Raw genomic sequence first — 23,980 nt, forward strand, 5'->3', positions numbered from 1 at the left:
CATATATAGAAAGATAGCCGCACATACGAACAGCCAGCTTAAAACAAAAATACATTGTGCATGAGAGGCAGATTTCAAACACTGAAATACAACTTCATTGGAGATACCTGTATTACTGACCTACTGAAGCTACAAACTGCTGTGCAAGATGTGCTGTTTCAAAGCGTTCCAGAAGCAGTAATATTGTAATAACACAGTACGTACTCAACAGAACAGTGACTTCTGCTCCGAAATCTCTGTGTGCAGGAAGTTAAGTTGCCTCCTCAGAAATGACCTGCTTATCACCAAGAAACACTGACTTGTATTCCTTTTGTATCCACAAAAAGTTCAAGGCATTTACTGCTAAAAAATCCCTTGCCCGTTTGGAAAATGCCCTATGGGTCACATCTGAGCCTTGGTTAAAGCAACCAGAGCTTTACTGACAACATAACCACTGTAAACTGGAAATGGTTTGGCTTTCCTACAAAGTGATCCATGTACGCAGTGGCCCAACACTCACCTACATTGGTAGGTATCCAGTGAGCAAAAAAGCCCAGAATATAGGAGAGTCAGTTTTATGTGATAGGAGTTAGTCTTCCGACTAGTTTTAAGATGAGTTGTACATACCTGCGAATGCAAGTCAAGTTCATTTCAGCTCTGCAGACAAAGCTGCTGACAGAACCGCAAGCAGCTTGCAACGCTTGTCTATTAAATGTAGAAGAAACCTTACACATCTCGATCCTCGGGCAGGGCCTCGCTATAAGGAAGCGCCTGGGCCACGTGACGTGCCTGCTCCGACGCCAGCTAACCGCAGGGTGACAGCGCTCGAGCCCCACGGTGAACTCCTCGGCAGAGCAGCAGCAGCTCTGCAAAGCCGTCCTTGTGCAGCGCCCAGCACATGCCCGCAGCACGTAGCCTGCGGTCACGCTCCTGCGCGGCCTCTTAGCTGGGACACGGCACACGCAGCGCGCGGCTTTTGAGCTCCGTCTGCCAAAGATTGGAAGATCTGCCATGATTAAAACATTGATCCTGTGTCACTAGCTATTCAGTTCGATTTAAAAGCACGCGAACAAAAGGTATTTTAAAATGGTTCACAGCATAACCACTTGAGTGTGGTGTTCTTGTGACTTTTGAGGCATCTTTAACACCACCATTTCTTGAAACTTCAAAAATGCTCCAGTGGCAGGAACTGTGATAAATACAAAGGCTTCTCAGACTAAAACCCCTTCAGTTCCCTGGGATGAACAGGAAAGATTGTCTGTATAGTATGCTAATAAGCACACTACTGTTATACTTTATAAAATCTATATGTAGTATGGTTGACTGTATGCCTATATACATATACACACACGCTACATACTGTAGCGCAGTGAAAAAACTCACTGAAAATGATCTAGCATTTTTAAACTTCATGCACACAAACCCAGTTCCTTCAACTCCATAGGACATGGCTGGAGAGGACTGAGATGTTTGTTACTTAGGACACAGCCAGGCAAACTGTTCTGCATATACCTGGCCTCAGCAGGCAGTCCCTTGGCTGCTCATTCCCAACCCCTCTTCTGTCTCAAGTCACCTCCCCTCTCAGTTGTATCCTTTGCCCTGTCCCTTTGACAATTTGCCAATCCCTCCTGCGAAAGGGGAGGGTTTCACTTGTTTGAGACGGGGCTGTTTCCCAGCACCAGCCAAGCAGACGGGCAGGTAAACTGGGAAGCTGGTGGGGCCAGCACTTGCCCTGCCTCCCCCGTCAGCGGGGAGGGCCCCTCCCGGGCAGCCCACCACAGCCCACACGCCTACCTGCAATTAGCTTCAAGAACTAAATGATTTAGCACAAGTAAGTGACAGCTTTTTTAAAAAGCTAGAAGAGCTAACAGATGGATACTTAGATTACTATGGGTTTGGTACCCCCCCCCCCGCCCCGTGAAAAACTGATTCACTTACAGCACATTTACTCATTTATTCTGACTGCAAATTTGCTTCAGCCAGTTGGCTTCAACATCCCCATGCATCTGCTATTAATTCTCCTCCCTAAAAACACTGCTTTTTATTTGCTCTTAAGTATACTTTGCACTAGAAACACCCTTCCTATTCTCTTCCTAATACATTCTAGACTAAATTCATTTCACATAATAAAAATTAGGGTCTTTAAAGCACAGAACTACTTTATTTGCTACAGGGAAAACTTCGCTGAATTTGCAAAGCACAGTCATGCTGGCTAGGCAGTGTGACCTAGTTGAAAATTAAACAGAGCAGTATTTTTTCCTTCTAAAATCATAAGCTTAAAAAAAAAAAACAAAAACAACAAAGTACATCAAAAGGCATTAAGAGTCACATGAAAGGAGCCCATTTTTCAGACTCCAATCTCAGTTCACCCGGTGCATCTAACAGCAGAGATGGTACGGACTGCCGCTGATGTTTCTCCCAAAATCTCCCCGTGCTGCAGTTCTCAGCGCTACCTCTGCTACATTGAGGCTTGTTTTGTTTAACACGCAAGGACTCTGCCGCATACAAAACAAGCCATTTTGGAGAGAAGAGTGCACACTGTTGTAAATCTGCTCTGTGTTTGTATGCAGGGCCACAAAGATTTACATAGCACGACATTTTTGCTCAATTTACCTTCACAGTTTATTTGCTAGCCTTTTTGCTTCTAGAAGATTTCTAACACATTAAAATTATAGCTCACAGCAAAGTTGCCTGCTTCTCAGTTTGAAGCTGCCTGAAAAGCAGTACCTTCTACTGCCCATCAGGTGTGCTGGCAACACCTCTCTCGCACAAGCCATTGCCAACCGCTGCCCTTGTGTTATCGTGAGTCTGAACTAGGGTCTGCCTTCCTTAAACAAGCAAAAGTTAAACTAAATAATAAAATTATAATTTTAATCAAGTGTTCACCTCCAGCTCTTTGCACCAGGCTTGGTTCACAGGGCTGACTTGGAGGGTTTGGTTTAGAAACTAGCTACCACTGGAGCACAAGACAACCCCCCCCCCACACACACACCTAAATCTGAGAATCTGCCATTTAAGCTCAAAGCCACAGACAGCATTTGCTGCTGACTTTCTATTAATTTTCAGTTACAGTTATGCTCCTATATTATGTTTTTTTGCCTTTGAAAGTCTCTCATCCATGAGTTACATTAAGAACAAGCTACATCAACAATAAAAAACAGAGAACTTGTTCTGGAACAGAGGAAAAAAAAAAAGGAACAACTAAAACTAGAAGGGATCTGCATATGGAGCTGGATTAGCCCCTCACCGCATACAGGAAGCCTACACAGGGAGGCTGGTGGACACTCGTCTGCGCTACGATTTCACCACGTAGCAGTCATCCTGCCGCTGGCTCGCTCCCCATGCGTGTGGACACTGTGTCGAGGAGCCGTCTGTGCGCGAGGGAGCTAGCCGTCAGGAGCAGAGCAGGGTGCCCGAGCCACACAGGGCATTTGAGCACGCCACAGAGTTAGCTGAGGACTAGTTATTGCAACCTCCGTACACAGACATGACCCAGATTCACCCACCCTCCGCGCAGGACCCTTCAGCGGCTGTCCCCCAGCTCGGCACCCCGTCCCTCCACACGGGCAGCGCTGCCGGGAGCTGCAACGATCTGCGCTTTTAAGAATCGCCCTAAACGCTGTGTATCGCTCCGTTTTATGAAGGAATCAAAGGTGCATCAACTCAAAAAAAGCCTACAGCAAAGCCAACCTGGACATTTCTGTGTGACAGCTTTGTTTCAATTTCGTTTTTGACTCTACGGGCCGTAGAGGAGCAAGATAGGTGCCCATGCTTACTACAGAGGTGATTTTCTTATTTAACTGATTCCCACTAAAAAACCCCACCTATTGAGTCAATACTTTTAATCACTGAGAGCAATAAAGTAACCAATTCAGTGTTTTCACTAATGAAGGGGAAAAAAAAGTAACAAGGAATACATATGAGATCAACTACTTTAGCTTATTTTCCTATTTGCTGAACATCAAACAAATACAAAAGGTTTTTATTTGTATGGTCACACTTTCATAACCTAGATGGAGGCACAAAGCACACCTTTAATTAGATGTAATATTTATTATGCCCAAAAGCACAAATCAGATTATTGACCTTACCAGGCAATTATGCCTCTCAAGATACAAACATGCGCATTTGCAAACGTATCTGACACCCAGCCTCCAAGGCCCCCCTTCCTACTCTAAAGCAGATTTAATCAATTTAACCTCAGTTAAATGAATATATAACTTACAGTAAGAGCTCTAAGCAGGGGGAGAGAAAACAGAAGGTGATTATCAGGAAGCATTCCTGATTTTTTTCTAAGTTATAAAAGAGTCTCAAAAGGCAAGTGGTGGAAGCTCCAGCACAAGTCATTTAGTACCAAACTAGACAGAGCATTAGAAAAAGTGGGAAGAGGAGAAGGAGGAAGCGGGAGGGGGGAGGAAAAAAAAAAAGAAAAAAAAAGATGAACAGTCACAACTTGGCAAAGAAATCAATCAACAGATGAACAAGCAGATCTTTTCCATCCTTTTTTTTTTTTAATGATTCTGTGGGAAAGAAATCAAATAGTCTTTACCATATGTTAAAAAGTTCATTACAAAAAAATAAAATTGATTCAGTAAGCACACCAGGAATTTGGAATAATGCAAAAGCTTTCTACCCACTTTACAGATCATTATGTGTATCCCATTCTCCTTAATTGTATTGCTAGGTATTTAACAGGAATAATTAGTTCAATTGTTAAAAACCAAGACACACAACTATGAGACAGGAAACCTGGGTTTTGTTCTTGCCTTTGCCATGACACCCTGACTTTGAGGAAGTCTCCTGACCTCTTCCCCTTTACGAAGGTGGGAAACTGAGGCATAACGACAGTAACATTTTATAATTCAGGATAACTACGGCCTTGGTGCTACAACCATTCTTCCCCAACTTGGTTCTAAGCAGAAGCGTTCCTACCATTTTCTGTATTTCAGGTTATGCCTTCTTGCAGGGCTAGGGCACTGAAATTGCTCCAAGATGCTACAGACAGCAGACAACACTTCCCCAACTTCCCTCCAAAGCAGGCCAACAGATATTTGGCAATTTTTGGAAGACCAACATACAATATTCTCTTTGTTAAGAGCAAGCATTAGAAAGAACAAGATAAAAATGTTGCATCTCTTAACAAACCAAAAAGGTAAGTCCTCAGCAGAACTTTTTCCAAACTGCATCCAAAGAACTCTTTTTCAAGAGCCTTGAAAAACAAGTGAATATTCAGTGTTGATAATTTTAGGCAGTGATAAATTTGAAACTCTACACATCTGTCTTGATCTCTACTTCCACTGTATTCTATCAATATAAAGTTAATATATTAAGAATTTTAATGAACTTCAGATCCAAAGGCATACTTTTGCTGCCTTAAAGAAATCCCAAAACAAGGCTCATATTTTCTTAGTTAGAAAAAATTTAGATGTTTTAGTCATTGATCCAGAAAGAAGGGTCCAGCTTCTTTTCAAATTAATTTTATGTTTGATGGTAAAAATCACAACATTCTCCTTTTTAAGAAGAATCTTTTCAATCATTTGATTTTTGCTACATGGAACAAACATAGTAATTAAGTCATTTTTTGCAGGTCACATAGTAATATGACAGGTTGCTTCTCAACTAACACTATCATTTTAAGCAGGGACTAGTTTCAATGCTTGTTTAGGTGGGGAAGACAATGCAATGAGCTATGGTATGAACATAATGCACAGTGGCTGCTCACAATCCACAGATACTATGTCTCCACTAAAAATGTGAAATTCTGGCATCCACACTGGGACCTAGTGTGGGATACCTCCCAAGTTTTATGTACTCTTACTGGTTTCATTTCCCCATCTCAGTATTGTCTTCTGTGTTTACAAAATGCCTGTAGCATACTCAGCAGCTCTCTGGTAAAACATCATTTTGCAACCTTCTTAAAACCCCCTAATGAGTATAATAAGAGTCTTACTTATGTAAAGTATTAATATACTACACATGTAGTGGTTATACATGCAAGTGTTTACTTGTCTGCTGTAGTCTAACCAGAGCTAATCCAAAAAATATGAAAAAACACTAGGAAAAAAAAGGTTTGCCTTCTTTACTACTAGTCAACAACAACTTTGCAGCCATGTCAGATAGCACTCCATTTTTTACTGAACCCAAATGAATTCATAGTAGTTTTACTTAAGTCACTAGACTCCCATATTTTACTTGGAATAGGATTTCCTGTGACATAAGAGAATTTTAGAAAGCCTAATCACTTCTCGGAAGACCCAGACTTAATAGTTAAGGCACGAGACCACAGATGAGAGGCAAATGCCTTACAGATGAGAGAAATTACACAGGAAAATAAGGCAAAGAAATACAAAATATGGTTTGGAAGGAGAGCTGACTTACTAATGCTGACCTACAGCAGTTACCAGAAGAAAAAACACAACATCCTATTTACTGATGCAAATTTTTTCAAGTATGTCACCATATCATAAATCTGCATTTCCTTGCAAGTGTTCTGTGTCAAGCACTATTAAACTGAAAGCAGTCTCTTATTTTTAATGAGTCCGAACAGCAAACAGAAACTTGCAGAGGCTATTAATCAACCAATGACCTTGCTGAAATGCCGAATTTTCAGTCTTTTATTATTATTATTATATTTAAATCTCCAAGGAAAAACAAATATTCACATTTGAAAGTTGGTAGTGTGGACAAGCGACAGCCAAGTTGAACAAGGCCTCTCAAACTTTTATCATAATTTTTGTTTTGCATCCAGGTAGACCAAGGGTTTTTCCAGCCTGAAGAGACTTCTACAATGTTGTTATTCAATATTCTACACAAAGGACAGACTAAAGTCATAACTGAATGAAAATGAAGATCATTAACTCCTGGTTTGACTTGGAATGTTCTTCTAAACAGGTATCCGAATGTCACTTGAAGATACTGAATTACAGGGAGTCCATTAACACTGAGCGTAATCATTGGAACAGCTTTCTAGAGAGATTAAAAACATGCACCTTCATTTCAGTAATAATTCAGAGCACAGTTGTATATTAATTTTATCTCCTCCCCTGAAATTAACACTCTTCCTTTCTCCAACAGCCCTCTCACGGCTCCCTCGCTCTTTCAGAGGCCAGATGGCCCTTCACCATTATTTGCATCATGTATGGTGTTCAAAGTAGAGACACAAAATATTGTGGTTTTCTTTTTTTTAAATTAATCTAGGTTTGGTGGAAGCTTTTCCTGCTTCACAATCTAGCTTCATGTTTTTGCAATCCATGTATTCCACTTGTTTCAAAAACAAAAAACCCACTGTCAGTCTGGTCTATGTATCTGCCTTCTGCAGGACAACTTATCTGGCAGAGCTCAGCTCCTAGGACAGGAATAAAGGTACGAGGGGGAGGGAGGAACCAACAATTTAGAAAAATCCAACCCCAAACCAGCAAACATCGCCCTCCTCCTCCTCCTCCCCCCATTAACCCCAGAAACTTATACTATTTGCTGTGGTTAAGGCTTAAGTTGGTATCAGCTCAAGTTCTGTGCACCTTTCATCTTATTGCCAATATTTAAGGCAAACAGAGCAGTCGCCCTCGAGGTGTGTCAAGCTGCCAGGTACTCAGACGAGGTGGGAGGGGAGGGGGAAGCAGCACAGGCAAGCCCAAGTAACCCTGTGAGCGAGGGGACGACAAGCCACCAGCCGTCCAAAGGGATGTGAACCAGGTGCTCAGGTACGAACAGGGTCAGCGCCCCGCACTTCCTAGAGAAAGCGCTGCTCCTCTTGCCGAGGAGCCCCTTCTCCCTCCCTGGGCACTCCTAGGGGCCGAGTTACGAAGGGAGGCCGTTCCTCCCGCATCGGCCAGATCTCTGCACCAGCCTGGCTCGGCTTCAGACATCACCCCTGCCTACCTCTGGCTTTCTCATCCCTTCCTCAAGGATATCGATTTATTGATCTATTATATCTATACTTCTCCCCTCCATGTACACACCATGAGAGAGAAGAAAAAACCTCTTAATACTGCACTCTGAAACAGGCAGCGCACTGTTTCCTTACAGCACATGCTAGCAACAGGAAGTAAAATCTTACCGCCATAAGCTGGCACAGTAATGATGTTACATGTGTTTTCCCATTGCGGGCACTACAGTTCTGCTGCCGTGCTACCCCTACAGCGCGGGCTCATCCACGCCGAATGAACGCTGCTTAGGACAGAGACATCGTTCAGGAGAATTAGGCGGGGGAGAAAGGGAAAAAGGGAAGGAGAAAAATGAGGTTAGGTACAAGAAAAAGCATTTGAGAAACAGCCCCTGCAACTGCGGTACAGATCGGAGGCATACGATCTCCAAGCAGTATCTCTTACGTGCTGTTTTGTAAGTTACCTGCTTGTAAGGCAGGGGGTGGGAAACCCCAAACGCTAACACACACACAAAGTACGGCCCTCATCCTCCACCTCTCCAACCTTCTGCCCTGAAGCAAGGCTGCCAAAAAACTAAGGAAGCCTGAAAAATAAACAACACTTTGACCATGGTATTTCTCATGCCAAGATAGTCACTAGACATACAGCGCTTCTGTTGATAAACGTGAGAGGTCTCAAATAACACGGACACATGAAATGCAACACTCCTGCTTCCTCGCTACCAGAGGAATGCTGCTGCCACACCAGACGAGATTCTCTATAAATATAAGCAGGGAGACTCAAGTGTTTCTCACATCACTCAAAACTGTTTGTTCACTTGAAAAAGGGAAGCACAAGTTTCTTTATTCAAGATCAGCTGCAGGACAGCCAACAGAGCAGGCAATCTTTTTTTCACATACACAATGAAGCCATAAGCAGCCACTGCAGCTCCCTGCATCAAGATGATATATGCTGAATATATACTTCAGATGCATACTTCAAGGAAGTCTCCTCAGGTTCCTCCAAGACCTCTTTTGTAGACTACGCTGATGGAGACTGCAGAACAAGCCACAGACACAGTGAAATGAATTATAAGGCTTAGATCATGATGGATTTAACATCAGAAGCTTCCGAGCTTAATAGTGGCAAACTGCTTTACCAACATCACTTAAGCTGTTCTCCATGGCCTGGTGTCCTACTCTATTCTTTTGCCGATAATTAAGCTACCTGTCAGAGTTATTTCTCTTGGCAAGTATTTATTGCCATAGACCACAAGATAAATACGTACTAGTTATTCGGAAGGATCATCCTGGCTCCAAGTGTTATTATGGAGAAACATGACAGATCAGTAAGAATTCCTAACACACAAATCCACAACCTTTACAAGTACTGACAGCATCTGAAAAGCCTAGGCATACTGGTACATGTTCCACTTTGAAACATGAGCATGGGCTGGTAAACATATCACTTTAAAACATAAGCATGGTCTCATTTAAATACAGCGGGACCGTGCCCTTGGCAGGGATCACAGCTGGTTGGAGACCCTAAGCAGCAAGTCAAACAGCTTCATTTCCTCCTAGAAACTGCTATGGTAGATGAGTAAGAAACAAGAATTAAATAGACAAAGGCTTCAGAAGATAAACTTAGCCCAGACTAGCACTCTGATTTTACAAAAGTGAATCTGCAGAGTTGGGGATTTTGAGAGAAGATATGCTATTTCCTTAGGTCCTATGGAAGCTTTTGCCCTCCCCCCCGATTAACTTGAGCTCCTAAAGAGTTTTGCAGCCACTTTCAAAGAAGAGACCGTAACAGCTTTGAAGTATATACTTTTGGCAAATATCTTCCTGTTGACCTTTACAAACTTTCTGGGGAGCCTTCTTTTTGCACAGTACACAAATGCTGGCAAACTCCATAATTACTGAAAATTTATGCTGTAAAATACAGTGGAATCCTCCCTGCTGAAAAAAGTTTGTACTGCCTTCACATTTCTTTGTTCTCTTCTGCAAATTATTTAATACCATCATAGTATTTCATTTGTATAATCCTTTCCAGTGAAGGTGTGGAGATGAGTCACTCGCTGGGTTTTGCTGGAGGATACAATCAAGTCTGCATGTAGCACTGACTTAACTAAATCAACTCAAATGAGAAGTGAGCAGCAACTGCTTTGACTGACTAAATTACTAAACAGTTGTAACATGACAATTCAGTTTACCATGTAAAGTTTTCCTATATTAAATGAGATCACTTCTCCAAATGCCACGTAACTGTCCATTTCCAAATGTACACAGGATTTCTTTGTCAGCAGATTCAAGGGGTGGTGGTAGAAAACCAATTCCTCTGCCTAGGATATAAGTTTTTACCTAAAGTTTAGATTAAGGTTTAAGAAACATGAATATAAAATCAAAGTCATGGTTGCTCTTTAACATGTTTTTTTCATCATGATTGCTCTTTCTCAGTTAAGAGAAAGGGCTGTTCAAGGGTGTTGAAGCTCTTTAAATTCATAACTTTACAAAAGTTGCTAGCAAAGAGCAGAAGGTATACTTGTTCAATCTAGCATTTGAGTACAGACTCAAATCCCAACCCAGTTGACTATAATTCCTTGTTTTTCCTACCTTTCACAAAAATACCAAGTATTCTGTTATTTGAAACTCTGGGTGTCTCCAAGTATAACACAGATGTCAGACTTTCCCTTTACATTTTAACAGCAAGTCAAACATTCTGTGGAGGAACATGTTCTTCCCAATTTCCACCTTGAGTCTTCTTCCATTGCACAGGCTGAATAGCGAGCAAGTGGGTGAGGACGTAAAAAGGAGGAAAAAAGAAAAGAAAGAAGAAGAGCCAAGAAATGAGCAACTCATCTCATCTACAATCAAGCTCCAGTACATCTTACTAAAACAGTTTGGGATGTTGCTGTTGCAGCTTTCCACCTTGCTCCCGTGTGGGACACTGCTGCCTCTGTAGCAGAGTCAGCAGACAGGAACGCGCTCCTGCCTCGCGGTTGCCCCAGATCCACGTAAATCACGTCAAAGGACATCCAGGAATCATAAGAGCTGCTGCTCGCTCAGGGCTCTGACTGACGATCAGTTCCTAGCTTACATGTTAGAGACTGCGCACAGGAGGTGAGAGGGGAAGAGAAAGCAAAAGTTCAGTATGTATCTTGCCAAAAACAGCTACTGCGTTTGTCAAAATGCTGGAAAACAGAACTGAAGTAACCAGTCTTTTCACGTCACCTTTCTCCAATTCAGTAACACAAAGAACATGATACAGCAACAGTGCCTTCACTTGCAAGGTGTACTTGCTTCCCAACTGGATTGGATTTCCCGTCTCCCCCAGGGAAGCAGAAGCGATGGCTCACACGTTGGGTTCGGCGTGCAGGCCAGATACGGCTGCGATCCTTTCACGCACAATAAGCGGTTACTTCCCCAAAGCCCTCTTTGTCTGCCACTCAGTCACAGCTCATTTGGTGGAAGGTATTCATTATGCAGGCTCTCTCCAACAGACACCCCTTCTCTCCCAAACAGGCCCCGAGAACCGTGCTTGGTGAATCACTTTCCGCAGCTGGGTAATTAATGAAGCCTATTGTATTCACATCAGCAGCGTTATCCCAATTCATTCAGTACTTTGCATGCAAATGGATCAGATTGCCACATCCTACAAGTGCCACATTTATGGTTAGTTTCTGTAGGAAACAGCTGTCACGATAAGCATAACCACTTCATAAGCACCAGTACAAATCTTACAGAGTCCTGTGAATTTTCAGAAGAAATTAGTTCCTCAAACCACTGCTTCTTTAAGGATTTTGTGTGTTCCATACTGCACAAATCTGTTCCAACTGAATTCCTTTGTAGTATTTAACTGGTGACAGTAAATTGTGTACTGTATCAAACAGCACTATGAATTCAAGAGATATCCCTAATTTTTTTCAGTTTTAGAGTCTTGAGAGTGTTTTTACTATTTGGTATTATGTTTGATACCATAAACTCCTAAAGCTCAAATTAGGATACAGCTGAAAGTGACAAACAATGAAGACCCTTAAGATGAGTCTTAAGGCATTGACGTGCCATTTTATTAAAAATCGAAATGGGGATTTCGGTCTGTAAGTGTTACAGTTCCAAAAATAAACCTGGGAACAGAGGCAGACACAGGTTCTTCTATATTTTAATTGCTAAGTACTATGCTACCAGTTTGGTTTGCTCATCTCCAGACATGGCCATGCTCTTGGAAGGCCGCCCTAATTCTTTTCTCCAAGGCCTTGTTGCTAGGGTTGCAGCTGCATGACCAATTCCTGTTGAAATGCAGGTCTTTGGAGGGGGGCACAAAGGCTTTCATTATCTTTTTCTCAGAGCACACAGAGAGAATAGAGCATTCCCCCCTTTTCCCCCACCAGAAAGGGCCTGAACAAGCCCAGCCACTCAATCATGACTATTTACATATGAACAGTTGTGCAAGGAATCCTGTGCCCTTACAGAACTGCATGCCACTACCATAGGTTGTGCCAAGTCAGAGAAGAGCTCTTCAGACGCTCTTCATCGATGATCCACTCCTTTACTCACGATTTGATGGGAAGCTACTGTTACAGTGTGACTTAAGAACTAGTGAAATTACACTTGCTTTAAAACCAGTAAGCCATCTCCAAATATTTCTAACTTTCAAGAAAAAGATTTAGAAATCCTGCCCTTTTCCTGGATATAAACACACTTGCCAGTTTAGGACACAAAACAGAAGAGGATGTAATTACCAAGCCAGGGCACAATACTGCGGTCAAAGGCACTGTTCACTCATGCTAAACTTCCTTCCAGGTGCTCAATTTAAATCTTCCAGTAGTATTTACTACTGGATCCATTCCACAGAAACACTAACACAAAACTGCCAGTTGCAAGGGGGAAAAGGGTAAGGATAGTGTTTACAATCAGAACATTTTGAAAGAGGGAGAAAAAGGAAAAAAGCTACACCATAATTTGTTTCTTGGATTGGTTTTGGTACTGTCTTGCTTATGAGCGCCAACATATTGTCAATCTTCTATAAAGAAGCTGCTTAGCATTTGCAGTGTCAGAGGAAAGAAAAATAGGCAGAAATAATTGGTGCTCATTTTGGACCCCTCTTTCTCTAGGCGACAAAGCCATTGTTGAACAGCGGGGGGAGAGGAAGAGAAAGAAATCAGCTCTTCATGAGAATTCTGAGCATCAATATATAACAACTCATGAAACATGTTTTTTGAAGTTACAGGCAAATAATTAGTTTACAGTAAAAACAGGAAAGATTAGTTACATTTCGAGGAATGCAACCAAAATAATTGTTAGTTTTGCATTAATAAGCATATTCAGAGAGTCCGCAAGATGAAAAAGTATTCTAATGTAAGATGTCCAGACTATGGCTTGGCAAAACGTGCAAAGGAAACCTCAGTTTTCCTAGGCCCATTATTTTCAGGTCCTAGAATACCTTAATTGAAGAGGCAGAGTAGTTTTTTCACTGAATGCCATCAGATTAGCAATTCTCTATCTGAAAGTCTCTTTATAAACCGTGGAGAAAACATTTGGGATTTATTCCAGCTCAGAGGCACCCAAGTCTCTACAAAAGGCAACAGGAATCACAGCGGTTGCTGCCCGTTAGATTACCAGAGTCTCCTGACAAGGTTATGCACTATCACACACCTAAACAGTCGGCAGATGATTACTTCCAGAGATGGTCTAAAAATGAAGAGGCTGTTACTTGCCCAGTGAGCTAGCAGACACCTGTGATCCGACTCTGGAAAGACTATAGGCGTGATAGGATGATGTTATAGGGTATATGGGTAATGTTTTATTCTGTGTTAATGCAGGACATATGCAGACAGTCTAGTCTACTTCCTGGTAACCTTGAGAGAAACAGGTTAGATCTTCCCTAAACTATTTCCTCTTGCTACTTCTGCTGAGGTCTTAAGCCTCACATGGTTGTATCTGAATGTGCACAAAGCAAGGCTGATACAAACAGGCCTAATTTCTGCAAAAGAATTTCGGTAAAAGCGTGCAATTTAAAAAAGGCAACACTTTTACACCTAACTGTCTCAGCTCAATGTAAAGCACTGAATAACCTGGGGGGAAAGGGGGGAAAAGAAAAAAGAAAAAAGAAAAGAGAGGCTCAGTAGGTTAAATAAAGAGGTCCTGAACTATGCAACTGATACAATATCAGGGCCATGACTCAAATACGTTCAGTGCAACAGAAAGTTAATTGTCCTTCTAATCCAGAATTTGTGATGCCTTAACCTGCAACTGTGGGCTTGCTTCCATGTGAATGTTTCATATAAATATTTAAAGTGGGAATAAGACAACAACAACAAAGGAAATGTGCCATGTTTACCTGTAATACTACATATTTTAATACTTGATTCCACCTGTTTTTTCTCAGCCTACTTTCATACCTCTCTCTCCATCTCCTATTATATAGATCTGCGATTGGGATGGTAGAACAATTGCTGAGAAGACCTTCAGTGTCTGCATTAAAGGTATATATTTGCCAGAACCAAAAAATGTATTTCAGATTAGGCAGCACACCAGCCAAAAGTAACTGGAAGAATAAAGAGGCGTAAGACTCAGAAGGGGTAGAGAAACACACAGTGGTATTGAAATAACTGCAATTCTTCAGCACGTAAAATGATGAATAATGCTGTCTGATATTTGCCAAAAGAGACTGCATCTGCTTTTTAGATTGCTACTACATTCATTTTTGACAATTTCAATTTAACTAGAGTGAGTGAGCATAAATATATCAAGTACTCTGGCTGCTTTAGTGAGCACAAGCACAAAGCTGTCAGCCTCAGTGACTAAGACTTCAAAACAAATGCTGACAATGATTTGACTTCCTTTATAATATGCTGGTAGCCCAGACAGTTATAAGATTTAGATGGTGTCAGTAAAACCAGTACTAACAATCAGCGCACACTGGTCAACAGCTTTCACTCATTAAGTCTGTACTGTTACTCCGACAGGGAAGAGGCAAAGTGTTTGGGAATTTTGCAGTTCTAAAAACAAATGTCTAAAACTCTCTTCTACTTTTGGTGAATAACATTTTACTGCAATACTGAAAATGAAACATCTCAAAAAATACTTTATCAAAAATACAAATATGAGCGGCATGACAGTGGAACACTGGAAAGCCTTACTCAGGAGTTACTGCTTGTAATTTCTGAAGAGACAGATGTTCCTCCTTTTCAGAGCTGCTTGTCCCTTTTGAACACAACCTCAGAATATAACCAGGTTCTGGAAAACAAGGTTCTGGAAAACAAGCTACTCTATCTGGATCGTATGAACATGTTTTCCTTCTAGGATTCTGAACTACTTGAAAAGCACAGTGAAACAAAAAAAGGAAGAACAAAAAACACCCCACCTTCCACTCAACATCAGACTGAGTTATCAGTTTAGTTACACTTGCATTTCTAATTCTACCATAGAAGCTGCTGGTAGACGGACATAGTATGACATGTTAAAAACGTATAGAAAGGAAAGCATACCCACCTCTATAGATTGCAGCAAGGACATGCTCTTGGTATAGTGTGTTTTGCACACCTTTGATACAGCCAATTGAGCACTTGGGAATTTGATGCCGGTTTAGAAGAGGTTTCTAACCGCACCAACGTGTTCCATCAAGTTAACAAAGAGCATCCAAGAGCTGCACATTAGCATTGTGCACTGAGCCATGTGGTTTGTAAGTGACACTAACCTCAGTTTTTACAGAGCTAGCAACTTTTTCCAAGGTTTTAAAATGAGAAAAAGTTACTTTTCTGCTCCAACCATTCCCAAGAAAGACTTTAGAACATAGTGCTATCAAGCAGCCTTAACTTCCTGGCACATCTGATTTTTACCAGTGGAGTTACTACCACAGCTACTTTCAGACACAAGCAGCAGAAAGGGACAGGTAAAGGTAGAAAAATAACAGGAAAGGTTATGGTGTTACACTGCGGGAGGTGAGTGAGAAGAGAGGAGCACAGCAGAACAGAGCAAGAGAAACCATACTCTTGAAATAGGCCTGAAATTTAGATGCAAAGTAAAAGAATTGGGTGGGAGCTTTGTTTAGTTTTTAAACAAATAAGCAAAAAAGGGGGAAGTAAGAGCACTTGTCATGATACCACAACAGATAACCCTCTGCATTAGGAAGCCTAGCTGAAAAGTATCTAAATATCCAGAGGCAAAGATGGTGTAGAAGATATTAAGTAGGTAGATGGAGAGCAGAAGAAAGCGTACAGAAACAAGAGAGTCATTGAACTTAAAAGAATGCAATTGTTGACAGAGTATTTTTCTAGGCTGACTTATCTGAAGGTAAATAAGGAGATTTTGACAATAAATCACACTTCTTCTATGGCAATTCTGTTTACAATGAGGAACCTTAACCATCTTCCATGAGTTTGTTTTCCCTGCAAGAAATAAATCAAGCAGTGACATCTGTGCACATACAAGTCTAGGGCTCTGTACTTTAAAATCAGATGGGACTACACAGACTTGTATCACAGCACAGACTTCAATTTACTTGTCAAGTTACCATCCGTTAAAAAGTAGAAACCATTCAATACAGCAGCATCAGTTTGTGGCATTTGGAGTTAGGAGCTTTATATTAGAAGCCTCCTGAAACACAACCGAGTAGTTTGATTTTCAGAAGTCCACCAGGTTTGGAGGAGCAGGCTACTCAACTACAGATTTGGCTTGATGTTTTACAAATTAAACAAGTATTCCCCTACCTCCCCCAACAGTTAGTCATGATGCTTCTCCACACTCAAACCCAATCCAAACAATACTCTAAATAGAAATTCTTTGCAGCTACATATATATCCCATAACTATGACCCACCCATTCCTCTTTGTGGGCAGGTATTTCAGATTTCCACTTGTCCATCGTAAAAATCTTCTCAAACAATACTGGCACTGACTTGAAAAGACTACTTTTATAAAGGGGGCTACGCTGGCATTACCATCCTCACTTTGAATTCATTCATACTAATTAAAAAAAAAACAGAACAAAGTGTGCAGCCACAGCAACTCCCCCACTACCATTTGCCTGCTTGACTCAACTCAGAAAAGCAGCATTCCTCTTCTGCCAGTCAATGGGATTTAAGGAAATTACAGCTTGAGGCCACTCTCCCAGTTCTTAAGACTCCTGTACCAACCAGCCAACGCGCTGAAGATATGTAGATTCAGTTCAGCAGCCGAATGTAATTCACGCTCCAGGCTGGTTGTCCCAACTTGACTGACAGAATAACTGCTGACAAATACCTAGAATGAAGTCTAACAAATCAGCCTCAAAAAAGCAGTCATACATATCCAGCCAGAGAGAGGCAAAGAGCTATTATACAACAGGAATAATGTCAATATTGGCCTGCTCACCCTCCCTCCCTAATTTATAAGATCTATTGCTGGCTAGAGTATCTAAGATTCCTGATAGGATTAATTATTAAGAATCAAAAAAAGACCAGAAGGATTAATGACTGCTACACATTTCAATACAGAGAAAGAAAGAAAGCCCCCAGTCAAATGAGGAAATTTAACCCCTGAAAAACTGCACAGCTACTAGCTCATGCTTAAGCAGCCAGAGAAGTAGGAAGTTAATTTACTCATTATATTTTGAAAGAAAGTGACAGTGTCTTGCGAGAAGCCTAACATGATTTGAATGAAGCCTGCTCTGAGAAACACATGCCAGATGAGTCTCTCCTGGACAAGGGGTAGCAGCCACACTGCTCAGCCAAACTGGAAGCTCTGGACAGAAGCAAACATGCAGTCTAGGGGTTTGAGAAACTACAGAAAGAAAGCAAGATATCTGTCCAACTTGCATGCTAGGGTGGAATGCCAGTAAGATTTTCAAGACAGTATTTTGAATCTAGGAGCCAAAGCTTAAAGTAGCTGCTCAGTAGAGCATGCAAGTCCTTCAAAGGACAAAGCTCAAAGTGCTCTTCCAATTAAGGGAACAGTACATAACAAAAACAACCCCAAAAACAAACAAACAAAAAACCCATCCTTCATATAGAATAATCCATTCTATGTCCTTTAGTGTCCTGTATCAGTGGTTCAAAAGAAGATGCAGAAGTGATATGACTGGTAGGATATTTTCTGTGGGCAAAGATGAAACCAAAGTTAAATCAGGCCATTAGCAAAAGCATATTTATTATTTCTTCTTCCTTTCTTGATATTAGATCCTTAATATGGAAAATATAATCCTTTTCCTTCTTTTGTGAGAAGGAAGAAGACAGACCAAAAAAATTAATTTCTCTCTACATGGCATGGTTAGAGGTTCCACCCTGAATTCAAGAATATTTAGAAGAGGTAAAGGAAATGTTGATCCCCATTTTTGTTTACCTTTGAATCCAGTCTGCTGCAAGGATCAGATTTTTCTTAAACTTCACATTGGCTCTTTTGTGCCACTGACCAACATGAATTATTAGGTCTTCAATATCTCAATTAGTTTCATGCTGTAGAATAGGGTTTCTTAATTTTTTGATACCTATAATCTCATTTGACTATATAACACAAGCAGAGTGTCTGGTAGCTTTTCTGAGTGGATATGCGTCGGCAGGTAAATACAAAGCTGATGCATACAAGACAGATAGCAAGCACTAAACAATTTGTGACAAGGACTGGGGGACACTTCCCTCAGCCTGCCCAGGGAAGTGGGATGCCCACATTTAAGCAGTCTCAGGACATTCTCCTTCAGCCTTCTAATTGCAGAAGGCTCGTCATCATGAGCATTACACCACATGGGCTTGGGGCATTTTTTGTGGAAATACGATTATTCATAGTGGTAGAAGCCATAATTATGTTCTTGGGCTTCCCAGATTTAGTGGCTTAATTACAAAATGGCGGACTTTTTTCCTTCATAAAATTGAACTTATAAAAAGAGAAAAGGGTAAGACAGCAGAAAACATGTACAGCTTTTTCAGGATGTCATGTTTCACATCATACATTACACCGCAGGAGGGCTTACCCACAAAGGAGAACAAACCAGTTTAAGCATCTAATTTAGACATCAACTAGTTTTCCTGAAGCACTCTACTATCCTACTTTTTGGATAATATTCTCTTCATACAGACAGGTATAAGAGTTGCTTTCAATGACAGTAGTTTTCTTATTCATGGAGTATGTTTTTTAGCTTTCTTCTGTTTTAGGGTTTCTACAGACACAAAGCCTCAGCAACTTTGCTCCTCACCTTGCACTTCACTGTGAAAAATGACAACAAAAGTGACACTGTGAACTTCTGCATTAACACTGTTCATTGAGCTGGACCAGCTATGTTCTGCTTCAAAATGTAAACGTAACGTTTAAGGTACCAGGTCCTCAAAAACACTTGTCCTCCCCCCCCCCCCAACACATAAGAAGCTGAATGAGTTAGTTGTACAACCCCAGCTGTTTGACCCAGGTTTAACAATGAAGGGGAGGACAACCTGATCTAAACATACTGAGTGCAGAAGACAGCAGGAATAGAACATAAATAAGTATTTGTACAGAGAGGCATCTGAAATGAAGAAACAGAATAGCACAGTTTTGCATCTGTGTTACTTCAAGATTAATATAATAACCAAAACTCAAGAGTTGCAGATAGAAAAATAAAGTTGCATACGCTTAATTGGAAGAGCAAGGAGTCCTTCATTAAACATAGATATTAACCACCCACACATTATGTTTAATTTTTCCTTTGTCCTTAAATTCAGCAGAGCGCATCAATTTCAGTTGAAGAACTGAACTGACTTTTTTTTGCCCTTGCTCCAAGCTCCCAAATTAATGATTAAATTGAAAGTTAAATAGTCATACAAAACTGATGCAAATATGGTACATATGAAATGTAAGCACTTCCTTACACACTTTCAGGAAGCTAAAACCATGAAAATCTTGCACAGAAAAGGAAGCCCATGAAAGAAACCTGAAAACCATAAAGTACAAAATCAAGCAACAGAAAAGGTACATTCCAGCCTTTGAAGATATGCAGGCTTTTCTACGGCAGTATCCAGACACAGCACCACCATGAATGCAGTCTGCTAGTATTTTAGGCCAGTACTTCTGGCAACAGGAGTGTATTGCAGAAACGTTGCAGAAGCCTTTAGTGCTAGAAATGAATGGAATAAGGGTTTCCTTGACAAACTGAAGTTGTTTGCTAATAAAAAAAGCATTTCTCTTCCAAAATTCACTATTATTTTCACTCTCTCCAGAAGAGAAAGTAGTAATTTTCCACTTCCTCCCACCCCAATATTCTAGACCAGCAGTGATATGTAGCGATACTAGAATGGAAGTATTAAGGATAAAACATTATCTTTTTTTCAGATTGTTCCGAGTTTGCTCTCAGCAGTTGGGAAGAGCAAGTTTCAGTATTTCATAAAACTAAATGAAGAATATGCTAACTATGAAGAACCACAGGCCTTAATGCCCTTCTTGTTCACATGACTGAAAGTACACCCGCCTACCACATAGTCAAAAACTATGCAACAAGAAACAGGTATGCTCTGGCTACGTGAAGATGCAAGTCCAGCCACGCGATTGCAGGGGGACGGGGAGGAGAAGAGTTGCAGGGTTCCCAGCCAAGAGGCAGCAGGGAGTGGCCCAGATGCACCGTTGAGCAACACTGTCCTTCCAGACTGTCAGTTTGAACCTCCAAATATTTCAGTTAAGATATATATTAGGACCTCGCTCACTTTTTTTTTTAAAGCCCCTTCTCTCTCTTTAACTGAAAGAATAGGACATACAGTAAGACAGTGTTTATGGAGAGACTGCACTCAGTTTCCACCGCTCCCAGTGAGGCAGGTCAGGAAGGCTGTACTTCCTGACTTGTGACTGAAGCTTCCTGCAGACACTCCTGGAGCATGTACAGGAGTGGCAGCCAACAGGTTGGGAACTTCGGGAACTCCCTTTCACTTCACTTTCTGGCACAAGAGCCAAAACCAAGTATTTTCACACTGTTGAATTCTCTCCACTCCCTGCCTCCCCCTGTTCCTCGAGGGAATCACTGAACCTGACTTCTGTGCTCCAGAAGTCCTTTCTCCTCCCCACATGTCTCCTCCTGTGTCATCTCTCACGCACATGTAATCCTTCCTCCTCCTGCTCACAGTACATCCCTTCTTCCTCTGTCCCAAATATTCCATATCTTCCCCTCCCAGCTTTCTCCACATGCAAATCCAGCATTTCTACCTGCTCCTGTTATCCCTACATCTGCTGCCCAACTGCCTGCTGCCTTCTCCCTCTTCCATCCACCTCCACAGCACTTTTTAAAATCTGCACCAAGTATCATTTCCTCTCCTCCTGCAATGGGATCTCGAGGAGAGAGGTCCCCATCCCCACGTGCCATTCCAACTCGGCCATGTGACCTCCTCCACTGGGTGGACGTACAAACTCCCGGGGTGCTCCTGAGGCAGAGCAGCAAGGGAGGCCAGACTGGAGACCCCCGGGCCAGCTGGGGCATGCAAAGCCCCCCATTTCAGAGCACCACTTATACTTCCCATTTCACTGGCTAATAATAAAACCACCTCCTTGTCACATACTTCTCCAGGGTAAATTCATGTACAGGCTCTTCCTTCCCCAGGCTCTGCCAAAAAGTTTGCACAGGTAATAGTGAAATCGAAGCTGAAAAAACAGGTGCGTTTGTAGAAAGGAAGTGCTCAGCATGAAGGATGAGCCCAAACATGCCTGGTACTGTCAATCGCACTCACTCAAAATACTTCAAAGTTGTCAAAGGAACAGGGAAGGGAAAGAGAAAGAAAAACATCATTTTAGCTATTTACATGTACTTAAACAAAATTCAGCATGCTTTGGGTATTTTTAGGGAAACAGATCAAGTTTTGGCCGTTACCCGAATTAACTACTGTATGAACAGCGCCCAGAAACCCAGATATGGCGAAATAGAAAGAAATTTATTATTTTACACCTGAGGAGTTAAACAGTATTTTGCATGTTCCCCCCCGCCCCCACAGCAGCTTTATGTCATGTGTTCCACAAAACATACAACTTTTTTTGAGGAAGCAGCATATGTAAGAGATTTTTGTAAACACATGCATATTTCCTAAATAACTTGCTATTTAAGAGAATCTTTCTCCAAAACTCAATTGGATTTTTAGACACTAGAATATGAAACACTAAAGGAAAACATTAAAATAGTTCTTAATAGCAACTTTAGTTTTGTGTGTGTAAATTCTAAGCTCACAAGAAAACAGCAGTAGTTTTACTGTCCCATCAGCACCCACAGAATCTACCAAAAATCAGCCCTACGTATATGCAATGCGGACATGTCAGTTACTAAATTTGATAGGAACAGACATATCTCAGAACTTTGCTGAATGCAAATTCAGCTCAAAAACACTGGCCATTCATCTATGTTATTTAAAGCCACACCAAAGCATGCGTACATACTTCCTGAGAACTGGAAAGTATGAGAGACCAGTCCACCCCGACTTCACAAGCTGAGCAGAACACAATAACCAACAACAAACATGGAATTAAAATACTAGATAAATTGCTACAACCATGAGAAGTACAACACAAAGAATTATCATCTTATTGAAGAATTTGGAGATGTACTTAAAGCCTTAGCCTGAGCAGAGGATCAGGAACGTGAAATTGCCAGACAATAACTAGAAAATGCACAGAGAAGATACTTATGCAAGAAAATTAGGGAGGGAAATCTAGATAAGGCACATGCTGCCTCACATACCACGAATACTATGAGTCTGTTGGGGCAACAAGACAATTTAATGCTGTCAAAAGTAATTCATTCAATTAATTGAGGGTCACAAAACACCTGGACCTCCTGTCAAAGTTGGCCTGAATTAAATATTAATATTAATCAATCTGTTTTTATTATGAACACAAAGGACATTTGCATATCATAATTCTGCTGGACTTCTCATCAGGGGCTCCTTGCCAGGGAGGCATTCGAAATGCTGCTTAGAATTCATGAGAAGAGCCATCAAACCAGATCCAATCTACTTCAGGTTCAAATCCTTACCATGCTTTGATGGTTTTGGTATCACAATGAATATTCATAGATCTGTCATCTGTGTTTAGCTAAGCTATTAGAGCAAAAAGCAAACTGGCAGTATTGCCCACCTGAATTTCACAACCAGTTTTCTGTTTCCTTTCGTTGAGCAGGAAGTTTTTCACTGAAGAGATGACCAATTCTGGGGAGCAGGGAAGGTAAGTGGCAGGGGGAGTTTCTAAGTAAGCTCATCTATTACAACTCTTAATACAAATTGTGTGTTACAAAGAGCAACGTAACATCACGTTAGCTTAAAGAAAACAGTTACCAGAAGGGAGAGTCTGAGACTTTCTTCCCCTCTCCCCGTTGTAGGGTCAGATGTCAACTCCTAGGAGGCTGAGCTACTGCCCTCAGTGCATGAGTTCAAGGATTTGAGGCTACCTTGTTCACTGCAGTGCCAGCAAGAGCAGAGTTGTGCACTCCTGGGTGCTTCCTTCTTATCCTAAGATGCTTCAAACTCTGTAACTGCAAACTTTGCTTTTTAAATGTTTTTACATACCTAAACACTGCATCTTAGGAAGTTAAACATGCTGTGCTAGTACCACAAAAATTAGTAGCCCATATTTACATTGCTGGCATAACTTAGTTATGAAAACTAAAAATCTAAGGCCAAAGACAGGCTCCAAGTGCATTTCATTAACATACCCAAGGCAGTCTGACACAGTTACCAGCAAAGAGCTGCCTCTCTTCCCTATGGCCCTCTTCTCTATGCCCATCTCTCTCTAAATTTCTGGCTGCACATTCCCTTCCAGTGAATATTTTGTTGGCTTAGTAACCCAAATCAGTCCACCAAGGACAGATTTGCACAAGAACTGATGCAAGACAGGAGCAAGCAGAACTGTCCAGCCAAACAGCAGCTAACTGTTAGATGAGATTAGCCATCTCGTCAGACCTCACCCTTAGTGGCTAAGTGGCTCATTTGTGCAACCTTACTACATGTAAGATCAAGTTATCAAGACTCTGCTTTACAGAAGGGGAAGTGAGAAGGCAGACTTCTGTTCCCCACTGTCTTAATAGCCTTTGCTATCTAATTTTTTTTTCCAGCTTGTTCCATGAGAAGAAAACTAATGCACAACAAAAAGTGTCTGTAAACCATTAAACCTAGGTAGGTCCCAGTTTGAACATTTTGTCACCAATGAACTGAATTTGTTCGGACCAGATCTGTGT

General features: G+C 41.3%; 1 protein-coding gene across 2 annotated transcripts in view; it reads right to left on the minus strand.

The window, feature by feature from the left end:
- Positions 1-23,980, minus strand: part of LOC112978807 (CDC42 small effector protein 2) — an 85,308-nt gene that overhangs the window by 45,048 nt on the left and 16,280 nt on the right. Inside the window, exon 1 of one of the 2 annotated variants that reach the window (XM_064501871.1) lies at positions 607-715. The exons of the other annotated variant lie outside the window; for it this stretch is intronic. The gene's annotated coding sequence lies outside the window, so the exon portion shown is untranslated. Of the gene's footprint in view, positions 1-606; positions 716-23,980 lie in introns of those variants that run through there. 2 annotated transcript variants of the gene reach the window in all.

This window comes from Dromaius novaehollandiae, chromosome Z, assembly GCF_036370855.1.
Source record: "Dromaius novaehollandiae isolate bDroNov1 chromosome Z, bDroNov1.hap1, whole genome shotgun sequence".
NCBI classification, from domain to species: Eukaryota; Metazoa; Chordata; class Aves; order Casuariiformes; family Dromaiidae; genus Dromaius; species Dromaius novaehollandiae.